The following is a 17156-nucleotide window of genomic DNA, read 5'->3' on the forward strand; positions in this document are numbered from 1 at the left end:
TTATTTCTTTTGTAAAGTTTTTTTTTATAATAGCTCCTTATCCAGTGTTGCACTTCCCTTCAATATCATGCTACTAAAAGATGTTTTTCCTGACTTTAAATTTTCTTTTCTGCCTAACTCTATGCTGACTTAATTTTTATGATTTAAATCCATCATTAGATTTAATGAAAATCCACACTATTTAGCTTACCCTTACTCTTACCCTTTCTGAGGCTTACAAAATTGTTGAGAAATTCGCATAGATCCTGCAGCACTCCTTTGTGAAATATTTACCTGTGGTAGGTCAGCCTTTTAAAAACATAAAAAAAAACTGCTTCAAATCTCTTTGCTGTTTTCTTCCAGATTCCTTTCTTGAAGTACAGTCAGCTTTTTTTCCATCTTTTACATGATGGTTTTTATTAATCTTCTAGATCTTTTTCCTGAATTGTAAATTTGCTTAATTTCTAAAGTCAGTGGCAGAAACTTTAATAAGAAATCATCTTATCATCAACTGCTGTGCAATAGAAATGAGCTGTTTTACAGTTTGAATGTTACAAATAAATTTACTTTGAGACTTGTAATGTATTTCTTGTGCGTAATTAACAGATGGAAAAATATTTAGAACTCGAGTTGACATTCATTTTAAGAAAAATGATAAAAGCTCAAAAAAACCCTGCTAGTAGGAATAGTTTTAGAATTGAACCTGTCAACCAAAAACAAGCCAGCAACTGATTGTAAGAGAGAGGAGGGCTCATTCTCAGAGGGCTGATTCTGTTTCCTTTTTTTTTTTTTTTTTGGTTACATGCCTTTTAACTGTTTCTTAAGTTCTCTATTTTTTTAATTAGAAGATGTAAAGACTACTAGAGCCCTTGCAGTGTCTCAGAGCACCTTGTCTTCAGGTTTTATAGAAGCAAATGTAAATTAATAAAATTGTATGTGAATCTTCTGCAGATACAGTCTTCCTGTATATACAGAGATACAGAGGAAAGCTTGGAAAAGATTTATCTAGAAATGGTCCTTCAGTATAAGACTTAGGAAAAAAATATCCTTTCTTTCCTTCTTGAAAGCAGAATTTATTTAAGACAAGCTGAGTGAGAACCCTGCCTTAGAGGAAAAAAATACAGAGAAAGAACATGAGCTCTCTAGGCATAGTTAACTGCTGTTAGCACCAAGACAAAATTAATAGTCAGCTTTACTTTTACCAGTGTACTGTTTTCTCTTGAGGATTGATAGGTTTAGATGTACCGATTCTCTTCTTGACTCTGTCTGTCAAACTTTGATCTGATCTTGAAGTGTTCAAAAGCTGCATGTGTTGCAGGATTTCAGCAGACTTGATCTCAAAGGTTTAGCTTAAATATCATTTCCATTTTGAAGTCTGTCATATGGGTGTACCACAAAGAGTGTTTAGTTTTAGCCCTAGTGCCTTGGGTGGTGGTATGCAACAAGTAACAGAATACTGGGAATAAAGAAAAATTCTGAAATGAATCCCTCCAGCTATGGACCAGTTGAGAGCTAGAGAGACAGGATGTAAAGTAAAACCAGTATGTCTCCCTTTGATCAAAGCATAGATTCCCCACCACCACCCAGCAGGTGATTAACACGTAAGTACATTCTCTCCTAAAGGGGCAGATTGGACAAAATTAAGTATCTGCTCAGCATCCTCAAAGCAAACTTTATTTAATAAACTAGTGTTAGAATTATTTCAAATGCTGTGTGTTCAGATTTATGAAGTTACATGATCTGATGCAGTTCACTACTAAATTGTCCTAGAATATGAAATTCTCAAAAGTATTGCTAAGCACCTGATGGAAAAGGATTTTTATTTTCAGAAAACAAACTGGTTCCACAATTAAATTGGTACATATTTTTCAGTTGTGTATGCTTGCTGTATTTGGAGAAATTCATTAATATTCATCTGTACTATAAATTCTGTGGATGGTAGAACAATGGTGTAGGGTAGGGTCATGCATGGTTTTCTACATAAAAGGAGTTCAGAAACAGACTCAAACAGCTGGAAGATCTGTAAGCCATAGACTGTTTCTACTTCAGAAGTAATGAGGTGGGCATTTTTTCTAATAATGCATTTAGAAATATTAGTTTTCTTATGGCTTCATCTTGTATTTTTGTATTTATTGTGCGAAATACATTTTTGTTGAAGAGAAAGCACGTCAAACCACCACTGTCCCAAAGAACTTAGTGTGTGGTAGTGTACTAACATCAGTAAACTCTGCCCATTGACTTCTTTAAGGACAAAATTTCACAAAAGAACTAAAAATGGAGAGGATGGCAGCTATACAGTTCTCATTTTCATGAATATCAATTGCTTTGCAATACGAATCAGAATATAATGACCTAAATCTAAAGCATCTCTTATTATTAAGCTATTAGTACGTTCTTATCAGTGAGTGTCTTTTTAATGAGTAGTCTCACTTAGGACTTCCAATAGTACATAATCTTAAGAAAACATTTACTCAAAATTAATTTTAACAAAAACATTTCTGTGTGAAAGATAATTGAGCTATTTCTGTCTCATCAATCAGGATCAGCCGCATATTGTCATTCAGAACAGTCTATTTCAGAAAATAGAGATCTGTAAGTAAAGCAATTGCTAAGAAAGCTATTTTATTTTGTGAGGATTATTTTGTGTATGTATACATATGACACATACAGTTTCCTAGGAGCTTCATAAAAATAAATAAAGTATTTGTTGCCCATGAACTGCACATTGTTTTTAATATCATGGTTGAAGTTTTGAAACATGCAAAAATACGTTGATTCTAAAGCAACATGAAATATATATTTAAAAAAAAAATTGTAACCAAAAGAGATGTCAGTGAACATTGCAGAAATCAAATGTTCATTTGGCTTTGAGAAAATAAAAACTTGATATCTTTAAAAACTGTAGTGGATATTGTCCTTGGAGTTGTCTTTTATGATACTGCACTGTGGTTGCTATAAATCATGTACTTTGTTACTGGTGTTAGAATGCAATTTTAGCAAGCTTCAGTTTAGGAAAAATATTGTTTATCAACCAGTTACTTTTCCTTAGATGAAAAACCAGTAGTTGGCATATAAAACCTCCAAACCTGCAGGTGAGGTGTTTGGCAATTTAATGTAATTTAATGAGATGAAATAACACTGTTTTAAAATGATTTTTACTTACTCATTCTCTACATATTTTTTTTTCCTACAAGGAGTAGGTAGAGTGTGCAGAGCTTGCAAGAACCTAATATTCTCTTGGAAAATGTTTCAAAGATTAATGATCAGGTAGTTCCAACACTAGTGTTTTTAAATGACAGATGAATAAAGGCTTTGTAGCAAGGAGAAAACAGGTGCCGAGATGCAGTACAATTTATTGTCGGAATTATGAGGCTCTTTTTTAATAGTAGAAAAGCCACTTTCTTCTTTGCTATTTATTTATTTATTTGTTTATGATGATATTAGCTAAAGACTCCATCTTCCGTGACATACTGCTCGAAATCTGTCATGATATAGGTTAACAAAGCCCATCAACTATCTTGATGTGAGATCCTACTGCCAATCACTTGGTACCTCAGCAGATAGGCACTATCCGCAGTGTCCTCAGGGTAAATTCTTGTTTGCATTTCCTTTACAAAAAGCCTGCAGTTGTTATTACACCTGCTGGTGTTCTGAGTCACTGACCTCTCACCTAATGTACAATCAGGTGCTCTTTTTTAACAGGCAATCTGGCATTCTGACGACTAAATTAGGTTCATTTGTTATGTACTCCTATCTACCAGTAAGCAAACTGGGGAAAAAGAAGTCAAAGTAGGAATTTTTCAAATGTAAATGTTTCCTGGAAGCTGCTGTTGAAACTTAGGCATATCGTTCAAAATGCAAGTTACTGCTTGCTGTCTTTCTTAGAAAACAAACAGTCTTTTACAAGTACTTTTCTGAATGTCTTTGCAACAGTTTTGAATGAAGTTGTTGCATGTGTATTTTTGTTGCAAAATATTGTTGCAAGCAATAAATAAATCACTGGGTGATATTAAAAGCATATTTTTCCCAGATGGTGCTTTGAAATACTGGAGTAAAATGGAAAAAAATAGTTTTAAACCACTTACAGGAAGTGGGATCATGCAAAAGGCTGGTTTCATTTCCAAGTATATTGTTGCAATTGGTGCTTTTTTATATGGGATGTGTACAAGTACATAATATTACATATATAATATTACAGTATGATATTAAGTGTACGTTTTGTCCCCTTGTATGTGTGGGTGGCTAATTTAATAACATGGGTCAACATATGGTGAGTAACATGGGTTACAAAGTGAGCAGTAGATTTTGGTAGCTGGTGATGTTACCTGTCCTAAAACTTAATGTAATTAAGTCATTAAAGACATTAAAACTTAACGTCACGTCCAGTGTTAGTAATAAGGAAGGAAAAAGTTTTGTGTTGGTGATATGTCAGTTAGAAGGAAGAGATTGGTTGTGAAACTTGGAATTGGCTTTCTGAGCCTGAAAGTTGACAAAAAGAGTCCTTCAAACTTGTAATTTTTTATGAGATTGAGAGAGAGAGAGACTCATTGACCATGTGAATGTGTTTTCAGGCGGCTGAAATCAGGAAGGAGCTGAAGAAGCAACCTCCTAAGTTTTAGCACCAGGATGGACTGTAGTTTGTTTTAGCAGGGTTGAACTTCTGAAATGATGGAATGAACAGGTAAATGACTAAACACGTTATTTGGGTTATGTCCAACGTAAGTGGTAGATAAATTGTTTGCTAAGAGTTAGCTTTAGAGCTAGAATTAGGACATGGGGAGAACAACAGACTGAGAGATGTAAAAGTAGACATTATTTTCTTTACTCTCTTCAAATTATTCTTTAATTAAGCTTTTTCTGTATTTTCTTGTATTTTTTCAGGTTTCTTTTGTTTCCATTTTCTCATTTCCACTTTTTCAAGTCTCTGTTCCTTAATCTTTGGATAAAATCACCTGCAAACACAATTCCTTTACTGTGTCTTTGCTCATAGATCATAATATCCTGCCCTACATCCAAGTAATTTTCTCCAAGTTAAAATCATGCCCATGGTATCTAGGCTGGTATCTAGTTTTTAAAAATCCCATCCAGTATCTAGTTTTTAAAATCCCATCTGGTATCTAGTTTTTAGCTTGAGTAAATATGTCTAAAATAGGTGATCTTCCTTTTGCTTCTCCTTACTTGCTTTCCTGATCATTATAGAGAACCCAAGAATGTGACCTTTCTAATATTAATTCTTTCAATTTCCCCAAAAGCAGAGCCATGTTCTGTGGTTTATTTCTGCAGGCAATTACTTGCACACTTTTTACTTTTATTTTACTTTATTTTATTTACTTTTATTTTAGCAGCACACTTACTTTTATTAAGTAATAAATTGTTAGATTTAAAAAAAGAAAAAATAAAGTTTTCAAGCTTAATAATACTGTCTTCTGTTTTCCAGTTGGCAAAGGATAGAACAGAATTTTAAGAGCCAGTATCCTTCTTTACTAGTCTGTCCAGACTAAAAGGTGGTCAAGGACTGGTAGCTTAAGAAGAACCTTAATTCTGCTCCAAATGTATCTTATTTGTAAAAATCCATTTTATTGTTTTCCCTCCAAACAGATGCATCATAATTCCTGTTTGTCTACATTGCTGTAGAATATGCGGAAATTTTAAAGAGAATATTTTAATATAGAGTGCACAATAGAGATCTTATTTCTATTAAATCAGGAATGATTACAGTCTTACGTTGTGTAGCAGAGTAAGAATTCTAGACCCCTATTGCCAATTTCCAAGGCAACTGCTGAAATTAGTCTTAAACACTTGTTCTCACTTCAGCAATTTCTGGCAGAGACAATGTCATATTGTATAGTACAGCTTGTATGATATCCAAAACAGGACAAAAATTTGGAAACAGTGGGAGAATTTGGCATTTATTAATCTATAGGCCGTGCACATAGTTTAAATAACTTTATGATGTGAACATCTATGTGCTTTAGAGTCAATAATCAACAGTTTTGCAGATTTAGGAGAAAAAATTCCATTTTAAAACAAAATCAGCATGTCATAAAAAATATTGACATAAATCTGGAATGCAGTAGATATAGTGCACCAAGACTTAAATTGCCAAATCCTTTTATGCACTCTTTTCTGAAGAGAAAACCCAGTATGTACATGCAGACTACAAAAGTGAATCAAATGTCAGTCAAGCATCAACAAAGGTTTGCACATGTATTTTTGCACGTGGATTTTAAAATGTTTTCTCTAAATTACTGACTCACTGCACTTAAATTTATTATCTTTTTGTTCTTTTTACAAAATGTCATCGACAACAAATCAATGAATCACATCTTTAGAGATGCCATGAAATAATGAACCTTTTGATGGCTGCATATTGTGTCATTTAAAACTAGTAAATTTCCCTTTTCTTTTGATTTTCTTAGAACTGTATATTTGCATTACTGTGGTGTAAGAGATGTATCATGGTAAAGAATATGACCAAAATGCCAGTACACCATCAAAGAACTCCCAAAGCTGAAAAAAATGTGAGAGGGATTGATTCACCAGATTTAAGCTTCCTTTATGTCAGGACAGAAATCAGTCCTACCAAATTCCAGATCCAGGTCTGTAGTGTTTTCCCAAACATTTGCCACTTAGTAAAAAGAAGGCCTGTTGCACAGAAGCCTTAAAAGTTTAAACTCAGCTATTTTGGTTTTGTGGTTAGGACAGTGCTGTTTATTGAGTTTCCAGGTAGGAATCTGGCTAGGTTATCTAGCACTCAATAAATTACTGTACAGAGATTGAGCTAAAAAAAAATAATAATACAAAAATAAAAATCAGAATGCTTACAGTGTCATCATTAGAAATTAGTCAACTAATCAGTCTGCTTATTTAAAACATTATAAAGAATATGAAATGGCTCCTAGTATAATTTCCCTTTTCTATAATAATATGTTAACTTGCCATACATATTTACAACAACTTCAAAGAAAACTCATGAATTGGCTTGCTCTACATTTTGTTGGTTTATTTTTATGTTTTCAAGAACACTGCAAGCCTAAAAAAGCAAATATGTCATACCATTTAGATTAAGGATTTCCTAATATTTTTAGCTTCTGAATGCTTGAAAATTTGACATGCATTGAAACATAAATGTATCAGTGTTTGAGGTTGAAAGAACAAATGACATAGCTCATTGTTTAGCAAATAAGACTTTTTTTAATGTAGTATTTTATCATTCTGACATGTTCGAGGAAGTTTGAATCTAAATTCCTTTGGTCAATTGGCTTGACTTTCTTGCCAGGGTCAGGGGATTGAGTAGTTGAGCCAAAGTTTTTTATTCATCCCTGTTTACTCAGAGAGTGACTGGAAGCTTTCAGAGTCAATCATTCCAATCACTCATACCTGAACTGAACCCACATGAATGTAAATCCATTTGGCATTTACCCAACCCAAGTAATTTGCATATTTAGCTATATGGTTTGTGTCTTTGTTGTAAGTGTAGTCAACTAGTGTATATTATTTTGTGAGATTAGATTGAGCAGTAGCATTCAAAAATCTCTATGAGTCTGTGAAAAAAGGAATACGTTATAAAGAACATACTCAGGAATAGTGCCTTGGTTTGCTTGCCATCTACAGTATGAGTAGAACACATGTGCTGGAGTATGTGTTAGTGAATGTCTCTTTAACTAGCTGTGTGGTATGAGGGCCAGCTTGATGAGGTAGAGCATTCCTTCCCAAAGGATCTAGTTGTTCATATTGGCAGGAAGTTTTACTTACCAAAGTGGTTAGCAACTGGCAAAATGAGTACATCCAGGTCTGAGGTATTCCTTACACACACTTCTTCATGGGAATTTCTTATGTTAACAAAGGTTATGCATGCAGTATGCTTAATATTCTGTTTTATTTATCAAGGCAAAGAAACAACTGTGTGAGTAAGGTCAATATACAGTAAAAGTTATTTTAGGTTGAAGGTCAGTGTGTTGGTCCTTGTGGTTTGTTGTTGAAATCTTTAGAGATTTTGCATATTAGCAGCTATTTCCTGCAAGCAATAGCATTGATGTGAAATCCTAGAAGGATTTTCACTTTCCATTTTCCCTATCTTCCTTTTAGAGCAGAATGATACTCATCCTCCTAGAACTAGTTCATTTCTTAGTTGTAATATTTATATTATGTTTGAAGACTTTTGTATTGCATGTTTAAAACTTATTATAATGTTTTAAAGAGTACACAGATCTCATTGATATGAAAACCGAATAGAAGTAGAACAGTTGAAGATTTATGTTTATCAAACTTGTACTCACTTCTCATCAGTACCAAATATAAAGCTACAGAAAGTCCTTGCTTAAGTTAGGAAGTCCAGGGAGTTCCTCTCATGGAGGTGATATATAAATGTGCTGTCCTCCAGTTGAGCTGGTTCCTTTTCATCACTGCATTCAATTTAGAGCATTGTTTTTATTGAATTGTCATTTTTAGAGCAGTATCTGAAATCTTCTTCCTAAAGGAACATGCTTGTCCAAATAATACACTGAACAATAAGTTTTACTTCATTTTTATTTTAAAAAATGTAGTGAAAATACAAACTAACAACAAACAACCCTGTGCCAAATAACAGTTTAAAGGTAGCAGAAGTAGTTAATTAAAAAACAAATAAATCACTTGTTGTTAATATTGTTGTCAACATTAAGTTGACACCCCACCCACTTTTTCTTAAAGGAGGTTTCTGATTGAACAATGTTGTATTTAGTAATTTGTGATCATTACAACAACCTTGATGTTGAAAGACTGTATCTATTGGTTCTCTGGAAGAGGTCAAGGTGAATCACCTGTGGAACAAGGCCTAGTTTTGCCTCACAGCTGTCCTTCTAGTAAAGGAGCAGAAGACTTTGAAAGAATGTTACTGCTAAATCCATCCTTTTACTTCAGTTGCAAGCTGTCCTGTATTTGAAGTTTAACTGCAGATGAGTTATTTCCACAACAAGGCTCCTGTGTTAGCAGTTATTAGGGCTGGCTAAGCATCCTGCTATCAGTATTTTCTCAGTAGGATGACAGTAGCGGTTCTTTGATTGAAACATGCAGAAAGATGTGTTGAAGTCAGATAAGCATCACTTCTAAAGCAGCTTTACCTCCCAGTTTGCTCGTCTTTGTAATATGGCTAGTAGAAGGAACAGTGAAATTGAGCTTTGTAATTCATTTGAGTTATAATCTTACAAGATATGTGTAAATCTACCTAAAGAAATGTTTTGCTTTTTGTGTGTGTGTGTTTGTGTGTATTTCTGCTTCTTGAGTCAAAATGCACTCATGACTTTTTAAACTAAAAAGCTCAAGAAAGGAGCTTTTCAGACATCATCAAAGGTCCTTCATTGTAGTTCTGAATGATTATTTCTTGTCATTCCTTATGATTGTGGTTTGCCTTTTTGATGACTTATCATTATTTTATATATATTTATTTATTTATTTATTTTTCTTTGAAGTGATTTGTGGCTGGACAGCAGTAGTTTCTTTCAGCATTATTTCCAAAGCTGCTCTTATAAGACCACGTTCAGCAGCAGATTAGTCCTCAAATACCTTGGTTCAGTTTTCGCAGTTGCTGCCAAGTAGGCCTCCTTTCACAGACCATTTTGTACATTGTGGTACTTATAATTAACAATCACTTATAGTAACTCAGCTTCTGTATTCTGCACAGTGAAAAGTAATCCTTACTGATACAAATTACTAATGAAGATACGCAACATGAAAATTTACATTAAGCTTTACGTTTAAAATGGTGCGAGTTATGATGGGCAAATAATTGTTTGTGAAATGATTCCAAGTGCTTTGGCAGGTACTGAATATTTTCAAAGTATAAATAGGGCTAAAGAAATGCTCAGATCTGGTTTCTTCTGATCTCATTTGATTTTTGATTATGCACAATGAAGAATGGCATTCTTCTAAAAAGACAGCTCCAGCTCTTACATCTGCTTAAATCCATAGGATGCAACTTAAATTACATTAGGAATAATTGGTAAGATATATTACCAAACAATAGAGATGAAAAACTCTAATCTCTCAGCTTTTAAGTAACTTAAAAATATGTCGTTGCTAAATTTTATTGCCAGGGAATTGAACCAGTAAATTTTTCAACTAATCTCTAGACGGGATTTGACTGTGATTGAGATTGTGTTTCAGTTCTAGTTCAATGAACATCAAAACATTTTCAAAATAATGAAACCTAGTGTTCAGTTGCAGTTGAAGCTCAGAGATTCAAACTGTTTTTCAATTGGCTCTAGCTAGTCTTCTCTGTTTCTAATTGTTATATTGCATGTAAGATGATAAATATATTTGGTATTTTACATTTACAGTACACTCAAACATTTTCTGTCTTTTGTAGGGAGCTGGATTATGCATCTTCATGAACTACCTGATGTCTGTGTTGTTAGAAAAAGTAACTGTTGCCTGTTGGTGTACATATACATAGTTTTGACCATTACCCCAAGTACATTATTAGATCTCAGAATTATTAACTCATGTATATTCTGTAGTCTCGGGTAAATTAGTCTCAAAACTCAAACTTTGAACAAGATATATTTCTTCTTAATATGAGAAGTGTTGATGTTTGTTTGTACTAAGCTACTTTTTTAAGCTATGAGGTTTTTGTTTTGATGTGTTAAGGCACTTTATTTTGAGTACCCCAGTATGACACTTAACTGGAACATGCCTATTTTAGCTACTTGCAAACTGCTATGTGACAAGCTGCAGAGGACCAAATTACAAATCTGAAGAAAGTAAACTAGTCTAGCTTCTTTGGTCCGTTCCGTTCTGAGATTCAGAGACCCTGTTATCTTTACAGAACTTTATAGCATAAAGAGGCTTCAGGAAGAATGAAAAGGGGGGAGGAAGGGGTGAACTTGAGCCCCTTTAGTGGGAAAATCTTGAGAAGGGTTTGGTGAAACACCGTAAGATCATTCTAGGAAATAAGAGTTTACAGTAAATTTAGAGAATATAAAGGAATTTTGCTTTATTTAAAATCCTCCAAAGTTTAGTTAAACTTGAATTTGTTTCTGAAAGACGGTTCAGTGTAAGTTCCAACCAATTAGCGGAATGAAAAGAAATTTGAACAGCCCTGTTTGCAAAGGGAATTTTCAGACTTTTTTTTTCCTTCTTCATTGTTTTTAAACAGACACTAAAGTATTTTGGCACAGCTACACTCCTTGTATTCATTATCACTCTTTCTCTTTTCTTACTAGTAAATACTAGTAATTACTTCTCATATTAGTAAATGTAAACCAAGACATTTTTAGCCTCCCTGCTTTTCACTCAGGTTTTCAAACAGTGATAGTGACTAAAACAGTTCTGTCAGTCTCTCAGGGGGGTCAATTTATGCTTTAGCAACTTGCCATAAGTATAAAAATACATTTTTTTAAATTTATTTACTGGGGGTGTGTGGTCTGAGATGGGGCAAGAATTCCTTTTTGTTTTCTTTAACAAAAAGCAGCTATTCTAGCTTGAATCTTCATGGCATTCTTTTAAACAATAAATAGTTTTTATTTGAAATTGTAATTTAATTAAATAAGAATAAAGACATTGAATGGGGATTGCTATGTTGAGTACCATAAATCCATTATATGATAGAAAAAAAAGTGAAATGGTGTTTAATTATATTTAATTTGTATTCCAGTAGTTAGAAAACAAAACAAAACAAACAGTTTTGTCATATTTTAGTCTAGAAAATAATTCACATAATTATTGAATGTTAACATTCAGAGCCTGTTTGAAGAATTAACTGTTTTTTTTGATATTTCCAAATTTCAGCCAATATTAGACCCCAATTTGGATGTTGTATATTGAGTTTTGACAGTTTAGCACTATGCCCCTGCTTTTTTCATAAGTGTGACAGAAGTCTTGAAATGGTCTACTTTCACGTACTGTTTCTAGGTGTATTTGTAGCTGAGTAGCATTTTCTGGTAGGACTTCAGTTCAATCCATCTGAATTTCTGAAACCAGTTTGCAAAATTTCCACCTGATTTCTGAATCCAGCCCATCAACTGCATATTTTGATTTAAATCTGCTAATCATTTTGCCTTACTGTGAATTGTAAGACTGACCCTTCAACTGTTCTCTGGTTTTTATTTTCCATGCTGTAAATAATATATATATGTGTGTGTGTGTATATATATATAGAGAGAGAGATTCTTGGTGGCATTGATATTACATTCATTTGCTTTTCCCCTAATTGCTTTTTTCATGGTTAAAAATATTCGTGACTTAAACTACGAAAATAAATGTTGACAGAATTGAAATGGCATATGTTCAAGTTGGTAGGATCATCTTTGAGCATAATTTTTGAGCAGCATGGTACTTCATTTGGAACACAAATCGGGGATTTTTGATGATTTAACAAAGTGCACAGTATGGAGGAGTGACTGATAAAAGACTTAGAGGCAGATGTGAGTCAGAACACAAGAAACCTTATGTATCATGGGTAAGCTAATACAGGCATCCCTTGAGGAAAGTGATATACTGTTGATTTTAAAGGTTAGAAATAGCATCCTGATGTATGTGAAGAACAGATATAGCTGCACAGACAGTGCAGACTGTGCACTGGTCCCTCTTCATATGGCACACGTAACATGACTTTAAGTACTGCCTGGACCCCAATTTTCCAGGTAACCTCTGCCATGGATAACTGCACTGTTCTGATAGGATCAATGCTACTGAAATAGAAGCTGACAGTTCAGTAAGATCCTTGGAGCAAGGAAATATGGTTACTCTATGCTATTTTGTACCGCCTAAACTAATGACCACAGATTCACCCTAGTGTTGTGAAGATTACCAGCTCTTACTTTCAGCATGTTATTAATTTCCAGGTTCTTACTAGGACAGGATTTTGTGTAATTTTTTTTTTTGTTAATTCTCACAAATTGGGACTCAGTAATAAAGATAAGTCTTGACTATTCATAGGTTTTCTCCTAAGTCACTTATTTTGCTGTTCTAATCTTTGTTTAATATAAAACATCAACAACAAAGTTATTACACTGATTTAGACCATTTTAGACCATTATCTTGTCAGGCCTCCCTCTCTCTCTCAAAAAAGGAGTGACAGAACTATTCAGAGTTTAATGCAGGTTTTCATACCTTATGGAGATGAAACGGTGTAACATTCTAGAGGTACATATTTTCCTGAGGCATTCAACAGGTACTGTTGCTTCTCGTGGTGATAGTCAAACATTCAGGTATAATTTAATACTGCTGAAAGATACCATGTTACAGTACCTAGATAAACCTTTGGGCCAGTGCTTAAGGGCCCAGGGCAGTCCGCTCCATGACAGACTGTAACATTTCCACATTACTTCCAGGTTACACCTGTCCATTCTAGAGGACACAAAGCCTGCATTGCACTAGCTAGAATAGTCATAGATAAGGAGAAAGGTTTAATATTTCCTAGCCAGTCAAACATTGCTGCTTCTATAGGGTAACTGATGGTTAAACAACACCGAGGTTGCATACTTCTCTGAACAGTGCAAGAAAAACTTGAGCTGAGAGAGACATATCCTGGTTACTTCTATCCTCTTCTTACTTCTGAGGAACTCAAGCCAGCACTTTTTTATTCTAACATATTGCTTTACTCAGTGTAAAATCATTAGTACAGCACTACTTCTGACCAAAGCAAGAACAAAAAAGGTAGTCTTTTTGCTGCCATATTAGTGGTGTCACCATTTTCAGCTTCTTTTCAAATTGTCATGCCATTTTTCTGGAAGGTAGGGTTCTTTAGTTTCATATCTAAGTTAGGTCATCATTTTCTTGATATTCTGCCTGTCCTAAAACTCTCCATTGTATTAGTCTGAGTCAGTATGCTTTAATTTTTTCCTAAACTATTCAGTAACATTCCTAGTTTTATTTAACTTTGTCTGATTTTACTCAAAATGAGGTGTGCCTTGAAGTGTCTTTATTCAAATCTACATCATTTAAAGGGTAGATAGATAGTCCTCTGGATGACAGATGTTACAAAGATAAACTACCGTCACATGTCCTAATATTGTTTCTGAAGATGATTTATCAAGTGGTTAAGTGGCTTTTGGAATTAGCTTGTATTTATTTCCTAGTCTAGAAAGCTTTTTTTTTTTAAGCCACTGGCTTGTCTCTCATTCTAAAATAGTAATCTCTACTGGTTCCTATAGGGAGATAAGACAGAGGTCTCTGCTTCTCAGGAGGTAGTTTTTGAAGTATGAATGCTTTATCTTTAAAGAATAGTAAGGGGGAGAAGGGGGAAGTCAGTGGAAAAGATTTTCTGAAGTAAAATTTTAAAAATCTATTGCATAAGACATCATAAAATAATATTGTTGGCTACTTTGTGCTGTAGATGTGTTTTTTCTTGGAAACATTAGCTTTTAGTGATTAAAGATGTGATTGGTCATTTGGTCAGCCCTGTTTCATGTGGAACACAACTAGTGTGTACTTAAAATAATTTATTCCATTGATATATGAGTTTCTCTTAAAACTCACCATTGTACTTTTGTCTGGAGTCAGTATGCTTTAATTTGTATATATATATATTAATTTCAACTTAATTTAATTTTAATGTAACTTTTAATTTAAAAAAATGCTATATTTCTAATTTTAAGTTCTTGGAAATAGAATGTTTTCTATATTACTCTCAATAATTGGGCGTATGGTCCAAGAACTCATGAAGATCACTTGTATTTCCAGATCTGTCTTTGAATATTTAAAAGAAGAATTAACACAATTTAAATATTTTTAATGCATTTTGTTGCTGGAGTTCCCATGCAAACATGAAAATGTGAAAGAAAAAGTACTGTAAGCTTAAAAGAAATTTCTGAAATTGAATAAATCACTCTTCCTTCTAATGACAGATTATGAAGATGGTTTGATCTTACAGTGTGAGTGAGTGTTCCACTGGCAGGTTCTCATGTGAACAGATTAGACATCCATCTGAGACATTCTTATCATATTAATTCATTCCTGTGGAAGAGTGCCAGCTTTTACTTATGTTAGAGATGATTTCAAGTGGCTTGTTGAGATTACATCTTGTATGGGAATTTTAGCTGGAATAATGTAACATGGAAGTGACAATTCTTAATAGGTATGGTTCAGGTGGTACTACAGAAAATGAGTCACTCAGCTTAATGGAAAAAGCTAACATATACACATGTGTAGCAAGCAGCTCTAAGAGTGCATGTGTACATAAAATGTAACACCAAAAATATTACTGCTGGTTTATGTTCCTAGAGTATAGGCAGTTGTATATAAACCATCTTCGTGTCTGGGGCACTTCACAATCAAGTGGCAGTTCAGATCATTTGTAAAAACATGTTTTTTGATGTACAAAAGGGAATAAATACTTTCTGAGCCAATCCTGACTCCGTATAGCTATGATGCTTGGTCCCATTGTGACAGACCTCAAGCTTAAATATAATTTTTAAATAAAGCTTAGAAATTCATATTTCACTTACATTTTCCATTATATTTTACCTTGACTAAATTTTTACTTAAGGTGAAGTTCCTGCTCAAAGCAAGAATGTCAAAATTAAATCAAACTGCTCAGGCCCTTGTTTGGAATGAGACGTATATATGTATGTATATTTCTTTCACCAAGACCTCAGTGTATATAGTCAGTGATATACATGGAAACATTATATAAACAGGTGGCACAGAAATATGAATAAAGTATGTATTTCTCTATCTGCATTTCATGCAAGAAAGGATGAAGCAGGGGTGTTGTGGAGATGATTAATAAACCAGTTACTGGCATCGTAAGTTCTATGTAAATGATTCTCAGCAGGAGGACTTCTATCAAGGGAACTTCAGGGGACTTCTAACAAGGAGCCTTTAATTTATCAGTCATTCAGGAACAGACAATTTAAGATTCAAACTTACCTGCATATCTGGAGATCATTGTATGTCCTTCTTCCATAAGAGATCAAACTACCGTGAAAGGAACATACCTTCTCTGTGACTCCACCAGTGCCAATACACTTTAGTATGTGAATTTATTAGAGAAGTTGGGGAACCTTATGAAAGGACCTCTTCTCTGTATTTAGAAATCCTGTCTTCTCTGCCTTGATTTTTCCCTTTACATTACCAGTAACATTGTACTGGCCAACTATACAGTACTTTTAACTGTCTGTTACTCATATGGGAGCAACTAATTTAATGTTAGCCAGCTATAACACTATTTGATTATAGTAATTTTCCAATAATGATTAACTTGGATGAGTTTGAATTGGTTTCCTAAAGGAGAATGGCTTTAAATTCCTTTGGCTTATCCATTTCCTAGCTTCATTAAAAAGAAATTAAATATACTTGCAAAATTGTTTTATTGTGAAGATATATAGTGGAGTAAGGCATTCTAATTAATCTTATTTTATTATTTTTATAGCCATATGATATGAACAACTAAAAAATATATCTCATAAGACAGTGATTATGCATGAAAAAGCAGAGATAGAGCAGTGTATGTGGAAAGTACAAAATATCCAAGGTGATTTTTCTTTAAATCATTGCCCCAAGTCTGATCTATGTCTGTTGGTGCTACAAGTGAAGGAGGGTCCCAACCTTTCCTTGACTTCTGGCTGTGTGATGTCTTGGACATTATTAGTACTCACGTTCAGTTTACAGATCTGGTTGGACACTAACTCTTGCCAAAAAATAATAATAAAAAAAAAAATACTTGAATCAGTGAGCTTATCTAACTTACCACTAAGCCAAATGAATAGTAATCCCAGAAAAGGCCAATGAGAAGAACTGTATGGCTGAGTTTGTGAGGTGAGAGGGGGCGTAGTAAGGCAGGTTGTTTTCATTTACAGGACAGCAGATAAACTGAAGACATTGCAAAATGATATCCATTGGCATCGTTTGCTATATCTGTGGTTGCCGCACATTTCTGCTGTTTTGGAAAGATCTTATAAAAACAAAACAAAAAATAATCCAAAGAGTTTGGAATACTAATCTGTTCTTGTGTTCAACCAATATGTGATTTTTTTTCCCCTTTAAGCAGTCCACTAATGAGAGGTTTTTGCATTTTACCTACATAACCAGTTCTTTAAAGGTCAAATAGAAATTTGCCTTGTAATATCTTTACTGATTCAGTGTAAGGAAAATGGAGTTTTCCCATCATTGCAGGCCATAAATCATACAGACTATTCTTTTTTTGGTTAGATTTCAGATGTCGTGTCTTATATGTAGCACTTGAAAAGTAATTTCTA

At 33.9% G+C, this 17156-nt stretch overlaps 1 protein-coding gene across 27 annotated transcripts in view; it reads left to right on the top strand.

Moving 5' to 3' along the window:
- Nucleotides 1-17156, top strand: part of ERC2 (ELKS/RAB6-interacting/CAST family member 2) — a 525223-nt gene that overhangs the window by 420432 nt on the left and 87635 nt on the right. Inside the window, exons 22-23 of one of the 27 annotated variants that reach the window (XR_014571292.1) lie at nucleotides 4551-4660; nucleotides 10325-16705. The exons of 24 other annotated variants lie outside the window; for them this stretch is intronic. The gene's annotated coding sequence lies outside the window, so the exon portion shown is untranslated. Of the gene's footprint in view, nucleotides 1-4550; nucleotides 4661-10324; nucleotides 16706-17156 lie in introns of those variants that run through there. 2 more of the 27 variants (XR_014571291.1, XM_083795051.1) reach the window with 2 other exon arrangements.

Source organism: Anser anser, assembly GCF_964211835.1.
Source record: "Anser anser genome assembly, chromosome: 12".
In the NCBI taxonomy this organism is placed as follows: domain Eukaryota; kingdom Metazoa; phylum Chordata; class Aves; order Anseriformes; family Anatidae; genus Anser; species Anser anser.